Here is a 17,336-nt window from a genome sequence, read left to right on the forward strand (position 1 = left end):
AGGGACGCGGGTGGTGCTGTGGGTTAAACCACAGAACCTGGGACTTGCTGATCAGAAGGTCGGCGGTTCAAATCCCTACGATGGGGTGAGCTCCCATTGCTCGATCCCTGCTCCTGCCAACCTAGCAGTTCAAAAGCACGTCAAAGTGCAAGTAGATAAATAGGTACCGCTCCGGCGGGAAGGTAAACGGTGTTTCCATGCGCTGCTCTGGTTCGCCAGAAGTGGCTTAGTCATGCTGGCCACATGACCCGGAAGCTTTACGCTGGCTCCCTCGGCCAATAAAGCGGGATGAGCGCCACAACCCCAAAGTCAGCCATGACTGGACCTAATGGTCAGGGGTCCCTTTACCTTTTACTGTTGATGACTCTGTTCTTGAATATTAACCGCATGTGTATGCCACTATGGGATGTAACGTTGAAAACTAGTTGAATATTTGGGGTAGGTGTGACATTTCCCAGCAGTGAGTATCACTTGATATCTATTGCTATTTTATATTGTGGTAGAAAGGAGTCATGAAACTAATAGAGAAGTAGGAGAGGCCAAGCCCATTGCTTTCTCAGATATTAAAATAATACCAAATATGAATTCACAGTTGCACCAAAACTGGGGAGGCCATTTCAGCCTTCATGGAGGCCTGAAACTCTCCAGTAGTTCATAAGAAGCTCAAAAAAGGAAGGGGAGGGAATGGATCAGCCCTACTGAAAACAAATTTCTTGTGGCAGAATGAAAATCACAGAGCAAGGTGTGGTGCGCTCGCAGATCTCCCAGTGCGATTTGAAAAGACAAACAGACTTGGATGAAATAATTGGGGTGGGGGAATGCATGGTCTCTCCTTTGCTGCAAATTATGCATTCTGGAAATGCAGGGAGCACAAGGCATGGCAACGGGCACCACGTTAGAGCAGAAGGCAAATACCTGAAGAAAAAAGCACTCTGCGAGGCAGCGGTTTACACTGTTAAGTGCAAATTACCCTTCCACTGTGAGAAGTCTCGGGGAAGCCGGTGTCAGGCTGCAAAAGTATCAGACTGGAGGTTTCTAAAGCGGTGGCTTCCTTAGCAATGCAAAAGAGCAATCCGGTGTCACCGCTTGGCTCCGTTCAACACTAATATAAGAACAGGTGGAAAATTGGTAGGAGAGAGCTCTGCAATAAGTATTCTTTCCCACATCCCTTAATATTCAAGCTAAAATAGGTAAGGATGATGGGGGGTGTCTTTTGTTTGTTTGTGGGGTGTCCCAGTGACTCAAGCACTGTCTTGTTCTTATGGCGAAGGGCAAGTAGATTAATAGACGATCCGTTTTCTCTTAGCATTAGAAAATTAGATCATTTATCAGGATTACTTTTCTTTTCTCGTTGCCTTGCTGGGGTAAGCTGATTGCACCTTCTCTCTTCCACCCAATGGCTCCCCCTCAAGTGTTTCTGAAACTATTCTGGAGTCAATCCCGCTGACATCTCTGGGATTTTCACTTCCGAGTCAACATGCGTGCAATGGGGATGCAAGAAATCAAAGGAGAGGAGCCCCCCCTCCCTTCTTCGACATTAGAAAGCCAGGCGGGGTTGAGAGAGGGAGACTAGGACCGAGACAAGCGTAGACTCTTCGCTGCGAAAGAGAAAGCGAGCGATCCCTCTGGTCAGTTTCATGCATGTTGCTCAAATTCGCGCGTAGCAAAAATGCACGCGCGCACGCATCCTGGATTTCTGAGCCGAGACATCACGTGCGTGTGGAGAGACTGGCTGGAGCGAGAGAAGCTGATCTCCCCGCCCTCTGGTTTGCAAGATCGCCGAGCCAGAGGGAGGCGATACCAGCTTCTCCCGTCCCACAGAGACAAACCCAGGGTCATCCTCCGAACCCTCTTTTGGTTCGAGCCTGTGCCATTATAACATCCCCACGGCGAGTCTTGCAAATTGGGTTATACGCGTTGGCTCAGAGAACCACTGCCTCCCTTCCCCAGCCGTCTCTTTAACATCCCTCCTCCAGCTCCTTGCAAAATTAAAACAAACCCGGAAAGATCGGGCAGCTGGCTGGTTTCCTCAGTGCCTTTCCCGGTTGGTTTCACGGGAGTTTCCCTCCCGGCGTGTTGCGATTGTTAGGGCAAAATTATTGAGAGGAGTAGCCTTGCACGGTTACTATATATAACCGAAGGGAAGGGCAGAGATTTGCACTGAGTCTGTGGAAAGAGTTTCTTTAGCAACCTGGGAAGAAGGTGGCGGGGCTGATGTGCCAAGCCCTTCAAAAGCGAGGGAGAGAGAGTCTTTTCTTCCTGCCCACCCGATCTCCCCCCCCTCCTCCTCCTCCTCCCGAATCGCATTAGATCCTCCCCTCCAGCTCCCTAAATCAGCTCCGCCGCTATATCTATCAGGATGAGACCAGCCTCCTCCTGTAGTTCTCTCTGCGCCTCGCTTCTTCTCCAGCACCACCTGGCTCACTCGGTCTTGGGTTGCTGTGGTTTTTACGCACAGAGCCAGCCTCTCTTCGTCTCCGTTTCTTTGGATGAATATAATCTCGTCCACCTACTTTTGCCTTAAAGGATCAGCTTTAAAATCTCCGCTTCTCTGACTCTGAGCGCCCGCCCGCCCGCCTCCCCACAACTCTTCCTTTGCATTTGTCCGGTCTCCCTTTATTTTTTATTTTCACATCCATTCATTGTTTCCTGGGCTCTGTGGCACGCACGCGTCCATCCGGCACACCGCTTGCCCGGTGCTTCGTTCTTACTCGGCTCTCCCTCTCTCTCAGCGCCGCTAAGGAAGCTCTGGCGGATGCCACCGTCCCGCTGTGGACACCCCCACGCCACGCCGCCCATCGCTGTCCATCACCGCCGTTCTGAAGCGCATCCAAACCTCTGGAACTACCATGGGATGCGCGCTCGCCTCGTGGAACCGCTTGCTGCCCAGACACCTCGCCTCCTGAAATTCCACCCGGTGAGTGCCTCTCCTTTTACGCACGCCAGATTTAAGGAAGCCTCCATCAATTCCTCCCCACAATGTTTAGCGATCGCCAGTTTGATGAGCTATTGTCTGTGACTTTTTAAATTTATTTTATTATTGGTGGAGGGAGAGAGAGGGGTAGCTTAAACAAATCTGTCGCTCTGCTGCTTTTAACCCCTGTTGATGCTATGGACATTCCATTCCTCTATTAACCCCTTCCCTCACGCAGACACAGCAGAGAGAAAATGACGAGTTAGGGGGTGCACTGTGTGTTGGGGAGTGCATTTCTGGGCGAGGCAAATTGCACCCCACATGTTACATTTCTGGAAGAAAATTATGTTGGGAGGCTGAAACGGATGGGGAGCGGGTGCTCTCTTGGCTTTCTCTGGTGCCGCAGATGACAGGCACACACACCAGATCCTTGTTTGTAAGCTCCGGGTTCTGATCGCGCCTTGACTCGCTCACTTGAGACACACGGGACTCTCACGTCTCCCCCAAAGGCACCCCTAGCTCGATGTGTCATTCGCACTATTGGTTTCGCGGCATGCCAAACACCTGGGTTTCTAGGGGCTAACTTGTCGGGGGGCTTGTGGTGGAAGATCCAGAGAGGGGTGGCATCGTTGCCCTTGGTGGGCATCCTATTCGGAGGGTTGATGGGAGAGAAGAAGAAGATCTCACCCATATCTCACAGCTTTCGCGTTGGGGTGTCTCTCTGGCGCCACTTGGTCTTTGTGGGAGACTCTGCCCTTTCCAGATTTTCTGGGAGGGGTCTTAAAGAAGTATTTGGGGGAGAAGAAGGGCTGGGCTCAACCAGTCCCTCAGTCCAAGAAAGGGGGAAGATTCCCCACCAGATTCGACTAGGAGGTGGGCTTCCTTAAGGGACCTTTCAAGGTGGTGCTTTTGGGATTGTGAAATCTAGAGTCGCATTTGGGTTCCGAATCCGCCCCCGCCCGCCCCCCCGGCCCCCCAACAGCTTCCCGGTAGGGAATCAGACCGTTGCTGCATTTCACCCTGGGCATGCAAGGCAGATGCTATTTCACTGAGCTAGGGTTCCAAAACGCTGAGGAAGTCTGATTGTCTGGTCGAGGATTTCTCTTCTGGAGCTCACATCTTCTTGCAAGTCTCTCTCTCTCTCCTGCGTTATTATTAGTGTAGAGTTTATTTGTAAAAAAATAAACGGCGCGAGGAATTGCAGGGGCCGGAGAAGACAGATGAGCGTAACTTTTCCTGTTGTCTGCCTGCCTGTCTGTCTCTCTCACACACTTCATTGCATTAATATGCGCTGGGCTATATACAATATATGCATACCAGTGCCGAGTAAATTTCGGGGCTAGGGCAGCTGACACAGGCCAAGGATGCTTTACACACATTACCTAGCAGCAGACTTGGGTTTGTCATTTGGGGTCCATCCAGCAGGGAGCAGCTGCAGACAACTCTCACTCCCCGAAAAGCGTGTTTGCCAGACGTCTGTCTGCAAACACGTGTTGGTTGCATTCCCATTTTGGAATTTTTTAAGTGCACACCTTAAGTCCAATCTGCCAGGTGGGCCCTTAGGCAAGCTTTCGGCCCCTCATCTGCTGGCCCATGCTGGCCCATCTTGCGGGGTTCTTGCTGTTGCTATTTTTGTGAATAATTGTCAGGGGTCCTTTACCTTTACCTTTTCTTTAGTAGAGTATATAAAAAAGCATGAAGACTCTCCAAAGCAGTCTATAAATACATTATCATTCCTGCCAGTTCTGTACTCGCAAGCGACCATTAGGGAGAGCAAAGGGGGCAAATGTCCCTCCCAGTGAGTGGCATATGAGCGTGTGCCCCCCCTCCCCGTTCTGCGGCAGGCTGTGGTGGTCGTTAAGATGCACTCTCACGACCACTACAGGTGGACGCGCTTGCTCATTAGTCTAACCCTCAGAACTACTACTTGTCATCGGAATACTTAACGCTTGGAGTAGCTGTTCTCCAGCAGAGACTTGTGTGAAACCTTCGGACCTTCCAGATGGACTCCAGATTCCATCACCTCTGGCCATTAACCACACTGGCTTGAGGGGGTGGGGTGGCCTGGCCTGGGGAGGTTGAGTTCAATACATCCTCAGGGCCTCAGGTTAGCCTCACCTGCGTCCTGGAATTTAGGGGTTCCTCGTCGGAATCCCAGAACCACCTTTGACGATCAGATCCTTGGGATAAAACGAAAGCCATTGCCCTCATCATGCCCTCCTTCCTGTCAGTTTCCTACGACACTTCTCTGACCCACGACTGGGGACAGAATATTGGACCAGACAGACCAAAGCTAATCTTCTTTAGGACAGCGATCCGCGTGGATGAATCATTCCACTTTAATCCATCTGTGGAGTGAAGGGACCTAAGGACACTTTAAGGGGGGAGGTTATAAAGCGTGGACGTTTTCCCCTCTGATCTCGAAGAGAAGATCCGGTTGGTAGGAGTTGCTCCGGTTTAATTAAACCGGAGTAAAGCCCCCCTCCCTTCCGCCCACCCCCTTCAGCGTGTCCTTCCCAGCTGTTCTGCCACCAGCTGGAGCGAGGGAAGACGAGTCACCTTGCTCAGGCGGGCGGTGCGTGGTTTTTTGCAGCAGTCTCCAGCCTCACCAAGAGAAGATCCCTCTCTCTCTCTTTCTCTGCCTCCTTGCCAACGCTGGCCTTCCCCTTCCACCCTCTTCCGACAGAACTTGTGCAATTAGCCCGATCCCCAAGCAGAGCTAGTCCATTGCACTTCTGCGGAGCTGCAGCCGAGCTCGCAGCAGCTGCAGCCAAGGTAGCTCAACTCATGGGGATCCGGAAACTTTGAGCATCATCAGATAGATGCGCTTCAGAGGACGCCAGACGCGGGCGAGCCAGCTATAGGTAAGGGATTCCGCGTCGTCTGACTCTCCTAACAGGCTACCCGAAGGTGAACGGTACCACTGGGTTTGGAGTCATCCTGGGGAAGGGGGGGTGCAATTTGGTGCAAGGAGGGTGAAGGAGAGAGAAGGTGGGTGCTGAGGTGCTCCCAGTGACAGTGAAAAGAACTTGGTGACAGTGACGAGAGATGGCAACAGGGGGTCGATTTTGGGTGTAAAACGGCGGGGGTGGGCAGCGGAGGCTGCCAGGCTTTGCAGGGGAGGCGAGCAAACATCCTTCTGCGCATCGCTTGCAAATAAATCAATGCAATTAATGGTGTCTTAATGGGCATTTGCAGGCAGCGAGCGAGCAAGCGGCATGCTTCACGGGCGAAAATCTCCATCAGCTTTAATGTGTTGTTTCTTGTTCAATACTATTTACCGGGGGTGGGGAGGCACCGCTAGGAATGCCACACCAATCAGGAAAGATGTGGGGAAGGGGGGGGGGAGAGAGATAAAATCCTAAAGGCTCATTCAGTAGCCTGTGACATTTTTTGCTTGTGTGATTTGATTTTTAAAGAGGTGACACAGCTCAATAATATTGTGGGGTTGGAGGAATAATTCTCCCTTAAGGGGCATGATCTCCAGACAGCAAAACGGATGTAGTCTCTCTTCTCTCCCCCCCCCCCTCTTTTTTTAATGGACCAAGATTATGATGATCACCTCTGTTCCAGTCCTAGCTTTGATGACTCTTCGGTGCAAGTTTTCAGTATGGGCTCGACAGGGAGACTAGGCAGGGTTGCACAGATCAGTATGCAAAGTACAAGAGGGTGCACGTTTCTTGTGTGGCTTTCCTCCTGCTTGCACTGCCAGCCTTCATTAAAATGCAGCTCAGAATATGGTGACTTTTCCCTTTCATCGCAAGGTATGGCAGCCGTGGTTCTGTTCATTTCCTAGTTTTGGGGAATTGCAGAGTGCACGAGGAACTGACTACGGCCAAAACGAAAGGCCAGGATGGATTGAGTAGGATGTGATAAGATTTGGATGTGGGTGGTTTTGCGCATGGTGTCCCATGCCCACCTACATGTATGTGAATCCTGACACCTCTTTAGAATGAAGTGAGATGCATCTACAGCACGTTGTCTATTGTTGGTCCTGTAATGCTTTGCCAGGCATCAAGGACATCTGCACCAAATCATCAGCCATATGGTAGGAGACTGGAGGCTGACCACTTCACCATGTGGTTTCATGCACACTGGTATGCAATGAGGACTGTAGCTTAGGGGTAGAACCTCTGCTTTCCATGCAGAAGGTCCCAGGTTCCATCCATATAAGAGCTGGGCAACCCTGAAGTTGTCAGTCAGTGAAGAAAATCCTGAGTTGGGTGGACCAATGGTTTAATTTGGTGAAATGTTGCTTTGGTGGTCCTTTCTCAATTGTCACATACAGCGGGTGGCGCTGTGGGTTAAACCACAGAGCCTAGGGCTTGCCGATCAAAAGGTCGGCGGTTCGAATCTCCACGATGGGGTGAGCTCTTGTTGCTCGGTCCCTGCTCCTGCCAACCTAGCAGTTCGAAAGCACAAAGTGCAAGTAGATAAATAGGTACCACTCCAGCAGGAAGGTAAACGGCATTTCTGTGTGCTGCTCTGTTTCGCCAGAAGTGGCTTAGTCATGCTGGCCACATGACCCGGAAGCTGTACGCCGGCTCCCTCGGCCAGTAAAGCGAGATGAGTGCCGCAACCCCCGAGTCGGTCACGACTGGACCTAATGGTCAGGGGTCCCTTTACCTTATCCTCTGCATTCATGCTCTAATAGAAGTTACACAGGACAGGAATACACAGGCAGAGGAACAAGGAGTTCAGCAAATCCCTTCCCTGAAGTTCCAACACCATTAATTTGGTATCCATCACCCAATTACCCTTGGGGGCTACTCGCATGGTGCCATCGGCATATGAATGCATGAACTGTAAGCACTGAATCTGAGGTGATATGAAATCTCTTATGTGTAATAGCTCTCTGCTGGCCTGTTCATGCCCAAGAAGACCCCAAATTGGAAAATATGCAGAGGCTGAACCAAGTCCCCCAAATGCTCCCCTGTTCTACCCCATGAAAGCAGTTTCTGACTTAACATCAGGAAATACTTTTTGACAGTAGGAGCTGTTTGACGGTGGAACAGTCTTCCATGGGAGCTTGTGAATTCTCCTTCCTTGGATGGCCATCTGTTATAGATGCTTTAGCTGAGATTCCTGCATTGGAATTATGAGGCGTAAGCTTAAACCAAACTTACTTACCTTCCTTCCTTCCTTCCCCAACATCTCAACACAAATTGGAATAATAACACGGGACTGTTGAGAGAGTATAATTGAAAGACCACAGCTTTGAAAATGTCAAAGAATAGGGTCAAGAATAGGGAGCACACAGGGTTCCCAAATGTTCTTTAAATAGACACTGCAAGTCTCTCTTTCTGGTATTGTGTGTGTGTGAAGTCTGGAGCATTGTTTCTTCCTACCACGACAGGTATTAGGGAATTCTCACTGAGGCGTGTCTCACTTTTGCAGCCAGATGGTAGCAGACTCCAGAAATCTCAGATGGTTTGAGTCCACTGCTGACTCCAGCACTAAGCTTCTGCTCCCATCAGGGGAACACCAAATAGGCTGTGCTGGTGTTTTGTCACTTTTCCTACTTGAGAATCACACTGCCCAGTTAAGTTTTCTAATTTATGCAGAGAAGCCCAAGAGCTTGCTTATCTTCATATACTTTCCTGCCAAGGTGCTTTCTGTGGCTAGGAGCCCTTTATGCAAGTTTGTTAAAGGAAGAGGTTTCCCGAAGGCTAATTTGATTGGAGACATTTCTCATCTTGTGTTTGCTTCAAGGGCAAGAGGGATGGGAAACTGGGTGGAATATGGACAAAAAGGAGAAGGTAGAGCAGAAGGTGCACCAGAAGAAGAGACACTGACCATGGTTTTTGTAGGCTTGTTTTGCAACAGTCACAGAGTGATGGGCTTTTAAATAGGTGAGAGGAACAGCCTAGGCAATAGCCTTTTGCTGCCTTTCCTGTGCAAATGCCATTAAGTGTTAAATTGCATCCTTTGGTGAGTGACTCCATCACAGAGCTATCTCAAGACATTTCTTTTTATTTTCAGTTGACTGCACCATAAAATGAAACTCCCTTCATTGGGTGACCATTTTGCAATATAATCAAATGGGCTCTTTCAATTATGAGGCTTAAGCATTAAGCAGAACTTTCTTTCTTTCTTTCTTTCTTTCTTTCTTTCTTTCTTTCTTTCTTTCTTTCTTTCTTTCTTTCTTTATTTCTCTGCATATGAGAGAGACAAGATGAGCCTGTAGGAAAGTGTATAGACACTGATACCACTTAGAACAGGGTGGAAACCCAACTGAACCTACTAAGACTTATTTTTGAGTACATACGCATAGGAATGACTTCCAGTCTGGAGGAGAAAGTGATTGTGTTGGATTTCTATAAAATGCCATGCAGCCCAGTTCTGTGTATGTTTACCCAGACAAGAGCTCCACTGGAGGGTGTGTGGGATTTGCTCTGCTGTAGCTAGAATCACAAGCCAAGTCATGCTAGAGTTATGGAAGCAAAACCCATTGTGGCTTATTTGGGGGGGGGGGAGGGTTAAATATGGGGGACTTCAGAATGTTTAGTTGGCTGTGTAAAGTTCATAAGAGGCAGATTACGGGTGACATAATTTCAGATTTCATTGGGGGGGGGATTTAAATGGGAGGTGGAGTCAGGAAGGTCCACTGCCTCACTTTTTGATACATTAAATTCTTTTTACAACTAAAACTTGAAGGCCTTCTCATTTTTATTTTGTTTCTGTATGTCATAGTAACAATTGCAGTATTCTCAGCGAAAAACAGACACCTTAAATTTCTCTTTACGTCTATAAAATTATCTTTTAGCGTGCATACCTAATACTTAGCACCACTTGATTCAGTCACTCGGTGTGTAAAAATGATGCTCTCTGAGGATAATCAGATGTGGTCAGAACCTTGCCCTTTGTATATGGTGGGCTTTGCAAACTACACCCCTAAGCATCTTTCAGAGGGTACAGTCCGTGCCTGAACCTCCCAGGCTTTCTGAGAGCTGAAAGACACAAATCGAGAATTCTCTTCATTGTTGATATGGACACTGTGGTCACTGCTTTGTTCTATGTTTCTGTCTTAATGACACAGGTTGGCAGGGCTTCAGTTGCACCTCAGCTCAATATAAGGAGAATTGGGTTTCCTCAAGTAGAATCCCTGTTGGGTTGCCAGCCGTGGGTAGGAAGGGACTTGTTTGTTTTTTAACCTCTCAATCATTGCAGATGTTCCCACCTGCATTCCTGCTTCTTTTCCTACTTGGTGTGTGTATGGAAGTGTGTGGGTGCAGAGTGTTCCTTGGTTGTGTAGCATTTCACATGATGCTTTCAGTTGAGGCCATGCTTTGGGGCTAGCAAGGTTTTTTCCTCCATCACTGACATTATTGCCTTCAAACAGCAGCACATCAAGAAAAAATATTGCCTTCAGTTCTCAGGGCCCCAATGGGACATGACTTGGGTGAGGCAGGCTGGTATTTATTATCTCTTTGTTGCAGCTGGAGGGGTGGGGGCAGGGCTGGATTTAGGTTTGATGAGGTCCTAAGCTACTGAAGGTAATGGGGCCATTTATACGTCCAGCTGTCCTTTGTCAACATCAAATTGCCGCTGTTTTTTGTGTTGAATATATGCTATATGGTAATTTATGGACCTAATAGGTATCTAAAGTCATTTGCACTTGCAGAATGTAGGCACCCTATATATAGAAATGAGCAAACCACTGATATTTTAGGGTGCAAGCTAGCAGGCGGGGCCCATTACTTACATCATAGGAGCCTACACAGCATACAACTCGGTAGCTGTACGTAGGTTTTATTTTATTTGTTTTTATCTTATATTTTGGAAATGTACATCCAGTCTTTTTTCCCTTTAAATAATTTTGGGGCCCCCAAGAGAGTGGGGCCCTAAACTATAGCTTGTTTAGATTATACATAAATCTGGCACTGGGTGGGGGATGGGGAGAAAGGCAAGCCTATTGTTCTCTCAGTCTATTGTTCTCTCAGACTTAGAATGGGATTCTTCCCAGGTGATAGCTTCCTCTCTTAGTCAGCATGTTTTCCTTGCATCCCAGTAACTTCCTTTTTAGTAAACCCAAAAGGAAAGTGAAGGACCATTGATTAGAGGTGGAGCAAATGCTTTCTGCATGCAAAAGGTCCTTGGTTCAAGCTGGGAGAGACGTCTGCCTGAAACTCTGGAAAGTAGCTGCTGGTGAGTTTCAACAATACTGACTTGGTAAAATGCTGTGTCCTATGTTCTGCTTTATTCTTTGCACCAAAGGCCTATTATGCTCTTTGAGTATTAAGGGCACTCATTTGCAAAAGATAGTTTCCCCCTGCTTATATTTGCAAGCAACCCAGATGGCTTGGCTGTTGATTTTTGTGGCTTGGTTTATGATGCACACCTAGTAAAGGTAAAGGGACCCCTGACCATTAGGTCCAGTCGTGGCCGACTCTGGGGTTGCGGCACTCATCTCGCTTTACTGGCCGAGGGAGCCGGCGGACAGCTTCCGGGCCATGTGGCCAGTATGACTAAGCCGCTTCTGGCGAACCAAGCAGCGCATGGATTCGCCGTTTACCTTCCCTCCGGAGCGGTACCTATTTATCTACTTGCACTTTGATGTGCTTTCGAACTGCTAGGTTGGCAGGAGCAGGGACCGAGCAACGGGATCCGTGTCCCTATGATGCACACCTAGTTTGGAATAATTACCACTGAGCTCATTGAGACTTTCTTCTGAGTAAATATGAATGGGATATGGCTGCATATCACATGCAATGATCTGCTGTGTATACAGCATTCTCAGCTGCTTGCTGCTTGGGGTGCATTGCACTCTAGATTATGTGGACGGATATATGGCAAGTGTGTTTGAGCAAGTCTGTTGAGTCCTGATGTAGGCTGTTTCTGATGACTTCTAGTAAGCCCCACCCCACCCCCCAGCCATTTAGTTCTGTGATCCCTCTGCAATAAGTGAACCTTTGGACATCCAGAGAAAGCAGAGCAGTTCACAAGTTTGGGGAGAAGATGTCCTGATCTATTGTTTGGAAGAATCTCCTGTGATTTAATAGAATTTCATGCACCCATTCTTCAGTGTGACAAATGGGTGCTCTTCTAAAATAAGCCATAATGGACTGAACAATAAAACTGAAATAGGAATCTTGTAGGCAAGAGCACACTCTGGTATGATTTCCAGAGAATAATCTGAGTTCAGGAAAGGTATCAGATGCACGCACCACGTCCAGCACATTCTTAATATGGGAGAAAAATGGTCCCTGGAGCATTATATGCCAGGAAAATGCCTTGCCTTGAGAATACAATATGTGTAAATTGCACCAATATACATTTACTGAAGGGACAGTCATCTTATGCTCAGTTGCTAGCTGAGTTGCGTAGCTATTATAATTCCATAGACCAAGTAGGGAACCTGAACAATTTTATCTGAGAATCTTAATGTAACTTGGGAAAAAAGAGATTCTAATTTCCTGTAGTCTTTTATTACCACTCCAGCATATGCTTAGTGAAACAGTGTTTCGTGCTCCGGGTGTTCACTGATGAAATGCCAGAGCTCCAAGTAAAAAAAATCTAAAATTGGAGACACACAAACAAGCATATGAGGACAGTGAAGCTCTCTCGCTGCAGAAGGCAGAGTTGGTTCAACAAAAAAGCAAACCTAGACACATGTGAGTCGAAAAGTCGCCAATTTCTGCCCTGTTCTCCTTTGAGCCCTGATGTGAACAAGCATCCCTTCAAGTTAATTTTCATTAGACTGACTTTCCCCACCACTGAATTCAGGGTAGACTTAATTATTTAGGAAGCTGTTTCCATTTGGATCAGTCTTCAATCAGATGATTATATTCAGTTGATCCAACTAGTCACTAGAAGCATCCAGTAACATCCTTTTGAAGGAAGTGTTTGTGTGTGTGAACGAAGCATTCGTTTTGTCAGCTCTAGTTGGAAAATTGCGGGAGGGAGCTAAGAATCCCTCTCTTATATCTGTTCTGCATTTGTCTACCTCTTAATATTCTTATACCACCCTTTTCCAAAATAGCCAAATAGCAGTGGTTTACAGCAAAATAAAATACAACAAAACACAATAACGCAATCAGTTAAAACCATTTCACATAAATAATATTCTTATACCACCCTTTTCCACAATAGCCAAATAATAGTGGTTTACAGCAAAATAAAATACAACAAAATATAATAACGCAATCAGTTAAAACCATCTCACATAAAATACCTACATAACTAATAAAGGAGAATCATACTTAAAACTGACTTCACCAATTATTTATGATATCTCAAAATTCTTTATCTTTTTTCCTTTCCTCTTTTTGAAGTAGGGTAATGAAACCTCTGGGAAACTGGGGAATTTTTTGTGGCATGCAAAATTACAGCAGTTGCATGTTTCTAGTCTATCTGCAGGAGGAGCACATTATGGTTTATCTCGCTATATCAGTTCTGAGCAATGCCATGCTTTAGTATGACTAAGGAACAGAACCATGGATGCAGCTAGGGGCAGGAATGATTCTCAATCTCTGGTGCTAATAGCAGTACGGAACAGGTTTAGCTCCACCCCAGTTATGCCCCCTGGTTAACCCCTTGCCTTCACTTCAGTAAAGTGGTTGCCATTCATTCCTATAGATAAACACCCATCACTGCACTTTGGGAAACAGTAACAATGAGTCACTGCTCTGTATTTGGCTCTTTTCAATTGTCTGATATCAAAGACTCATGCAGAAACATAGGGGGAAGCAGCTCTTGGCAGGGAAAGGAGAAAGAGGTTATCTCCCGCTTGGACTACTGCAATGCTCTCTACATGGGGCTACCTTTGAAGGTGACTCGGAAACTGCAATTAATGCAGAATGTGGCAGCTAGACTGGTGACTGGGAGTGGCCACCGAGACCATATAACACCGGTCCTGAAAGATCTTCAATGGCTCCCAGAACGTTTCCGACCACAATTCAAAGTGTTGGTGCTGACCTTTAAAGCCCTAAACAGCCTCGGTCCTGTATACCTGAAGGAGCGTCTCCACCCCCATCATCCAGCCTGGACACTGAGGTCCAGCGCCAAGGGCCTTCTGGTGGTTCCCTCACTGCAAAAAGTGAGGTTACAGGGAACCAGGCAGAGGGCCTTCTTGGTAGTGGCGCCCGCCCTGTGGAATGTGCTCCCAGCAGATGTCAAGGCAATAAATAACTATTTTACTTTTAAAAGACAACTGAAGGTGGCCCTGTTTAGGGAAGTTTTTAATGTCTGACGCTGTATTGTTTTTAATATTTGGTTGGAAGCCGCCCAGAGTGGCTGGGGAAACCCAGCCAGATGGGCAGGGTATAAATAAAAAAATATTATATTATTATTATTATCCTTACTCATATGCACGTTTAAAAGTAAACCCAAGCACTTCTACTTGGACACAAGTCCCAGGATCCAAACCCAGCTTCTGAAAACAACATGAGCGCTTGCTTGGGGATAATGTCATGTACCCAAATGGGACCAATGCCCTCCCTGGCCACGAGTGCGCCTTCTCTGTCTGGGCATCCCACGCTGAGCGGCTGAGCAAAAGGAGCCCTAAAGGCACTGAAGCAGACGAGCCAGTTTGGGGATTTTGGCTCTTTCCTATCCTGCTCGTGAGGCATCCGAAACTGAGAGCCCACCATAACAATTGCAACCCACTCATGCAAAATACTAATTGCCACAATATCCTCAGGGCAATTGGGTGCAATGAACTCGGGCCAAAGAATAGCTGTGACCCCCCATTTTGGAGAGAATCGGTGCCCTGATGGGCATCGCATCCCGCTCCTGCCCTACTGTTTCCTGCCATGCCCATGTTGCTCCAGCTGCCCAAGTTGAGCTGAGGACTCAGTGTGCTGCCCTCGCTTCTGCCGGCTGTGTGCTGGGATGACGGCGTGCGTGCCCACAAAGAGGGCTCTGAGTGCCCCCCCCCGGCATGCGAGCCATAGGTTCGCCACCACTGATATAGTACATAGAGTTGCCAGATCAAGAACATCCCAGACCTTGAGATTTCAGGCCTGGGACCTGTGATATAGGGGCAGGTCCTGGAGATGTTCTTAAGTATAACACTTTAAGCATTAACCACAGTATAACACCTGAAAAGATAGGGCAGACAACCTTGCAACCTATGTTTATTGTGAACTGCTCAAGTCGATGGTGCAATTACCAGTCATTCATTTAATTTCCTTCTCACCTCACTGTCTAATATATACCACCAACACTTAGGCCATTATATAATTTGTTTATCTTTAAGGTACCACGAGACATTCTTTTTTGTTCAGAAAAAAAGAAATGGCAAGGCATTTAAGAGTTACTAGGAAAACATAACATTAACATCAACATAGATAAATGTTTGCACTGTAACTAGGAAACTCATGTAATAGTGACCACATCCAAATGCACCCTTAATTAGAATCAGTCCCATCTAGATCTTCCTCCACATCACTGTGTCTTCAGACCAAAAACTGAAAATATGGGGACTATTAGCCAAACAAGCACATCTCTATCTCTCAGGATCTTCTGCCCTGGCAGAGGCAGGAATGCTTATTCTCAGTAAGAGGCATTAATTAACCCAGCTGCTCATCCAATTCTCCAAGAATGTTAGCATTATTCAGCAAGACTCTCTCTCTCTCTCTCTGTATAAACCAAAAAATGGTAATTACTGCAGTCAATGACTGTACCACTGGTGCTTGATTTGACTGTTACAAACATTCACCTTAATATAAGTTAAATTACTGAAGTTTCTGGCTAAGAGGGTGTGTGTGCGTGTCTTTTTGGAATTGAACAATACACCCCATGGGAAGTCCTTTTTTCATGTTTTGACCATTGTAACCTTGGTTGTATCGACATTGCCTATGAATTCCCCCTCCCCCAATCGGTGAGTGATGCTGAATAACAAGTGATGATGCTGTATGACCCACTGTGTCAGAAGCACACCTGGGGTGGGGAATGTAATGTAGTAGCATGAAGACTCCCCACACCCCGTCCCACCTAAAATAAGGTAGGCTCCAAATTTGTGTGCATTTACTCATTTTACATGGATGGAAAATTGAAGGAACTGATTCCTTGCAATATGTGTGCATGTATTTCTATTGGAGGGACGCAGGTGGCACTGTGGGTTAAACCACAGAGCCTAGGACTTGCCGATCACAAGGTTGGCGGTTTGAATCCCCGCAATGGGCTGAGCTCCCGTTGCGCTGCTCTGGTTCGCCAGAAGCAGCTTAGTCATGCTGGCCACATGACCCGGAAGCTATATGCCAGCTCCCTCGGCCAATAAAGCGAGATGAGTGACACAACCCTAGAGTCGGCCACGACTGGACCTAATGCAAACTTTTACAATTTGTTTGTATCATCATGTTTTTCTTTTAGGACAAAATATGTTTACGTATGAGTTGTTGTTTTCTAAACTAAAACCTCAGTATTTAGGTTAGATTGCCATGTTGAAGAAGAAGAAGAAGAGTTTGGATTTGATATCCCGCCTTTCACTCCCTTTAAGGAGTCTCAAAGCGGCTAACATTCTCCTTTCCCTTCCTCCCCCACAACAAACACTCTGTGAGGTGAGTGGGGCTGAGAGACTTCAAGGAAGTGTGACTGGCCCAAGGTCACCCAGCAGCTGCATGTGGAGGAGCGGAGACGCGAACCCGGTTCCCCAGATTAGGAGTCTACCGCTCTTAACCACTACACCACACTGGCTCTCTAGTGGCAATAATGTTGGCAATTTGCAATAAATAAGTGGGTTTTGGGTTGCAGTTTGGGCACTCGGTCTATAAAAGATTCGCCATCACTGTACTATATAAATATTACGTCCAAAATCTGAAAAAGATGAAAGTGACCTTAAAGGGTTACGGACGCTATCTATCAATCTTTCTATATGCCTATCTCTCTAACAGCTTGGGAAGATCGATACTGTGACCAAACATTTTATTGTACTTGGACTGAATTTTGGAAGGACGTCCAGGGGCCAGACAGCATAGCTTGGGGTGGGGTAAGATCTGGCCCACTATCCCAGAATAGTGGAACACAGTTCATAAGATGTGTCCCTTTCATTTGTATGCCTGGATGGCTTTGCAAAATAGTTAAATGAGCATTGTTTCCATTTTATGAGGCAAGGGAAAGATTTGAGCAGCCTGTCAATGGGTACTAGAAGGAAGCTGTACTGGTTGAATGCTAGGGCTATAATTTTTCATTATTTTTCATACTGTTATAAGAAAAAACTGCTCCTTTTCCCTTATGGGGTTCCCAAGAGCCCATATAGAATCCTTATATAGGTTTCTCTATCAGTAGGAGAAAATAACAGGGGCCAACCAGAGAATATTGAGAAGCAAAGCGGCTAGTAAGCCTGATCTTTATTAAACTGTTGCAAGAGGGTCCCCCACTCACCCCACACAGGGAGGGAGGAGGAACCCAGAACATTGGTGTGCAAGCTCTTATATGTTGTTGTTGTTTAGTTGTTTAGTCGTGTCCGACTCTTCATGAC

The 17,336-nt window shown here is 46.9% G+C and overlaps 1 protein-coding gene across 2 annotated transcripts in view; it reads left to right on the forward strand.

The window, feature by feature from the left end:
• The first annotated feature begins 1,796 nt into the window (after nucleotides 1-1,796).
• The window catches only part of BRINP3 (BMP/retinoic acid inducible neural specific 3), a 268,970-nt gene continuing 253,430 nt past the window's right edge, over nucleotides 1,797-17,336 (forward strand). The window contains exon 1 of one of the 2 annotated variants that reach the window (XM_081194376.1): nucleotides 1,797-2,917. The gene's annotated coding sequence lies outside the window, so the exon portion shown is untranslated. Of the gene's footprint in view, nucleotides 2,918-5,056; nucleotides 5,779-17,336 lie in introns of those variants that run through there. The other variant, XM_081194377.1, reaches the window with a different exon arrangement.

This window comes from Podarcis bocagei (assembly GCF_964188305.1).
Source record: "Podarcis bocagei genome assembly, chromosome: 5".
Lineage (NCBI taxonomy): Eukaryota > Metazoa > Chordata > Lepidosauria > Squamata > Lacertidae > Podarcis > Podarcis bocagei.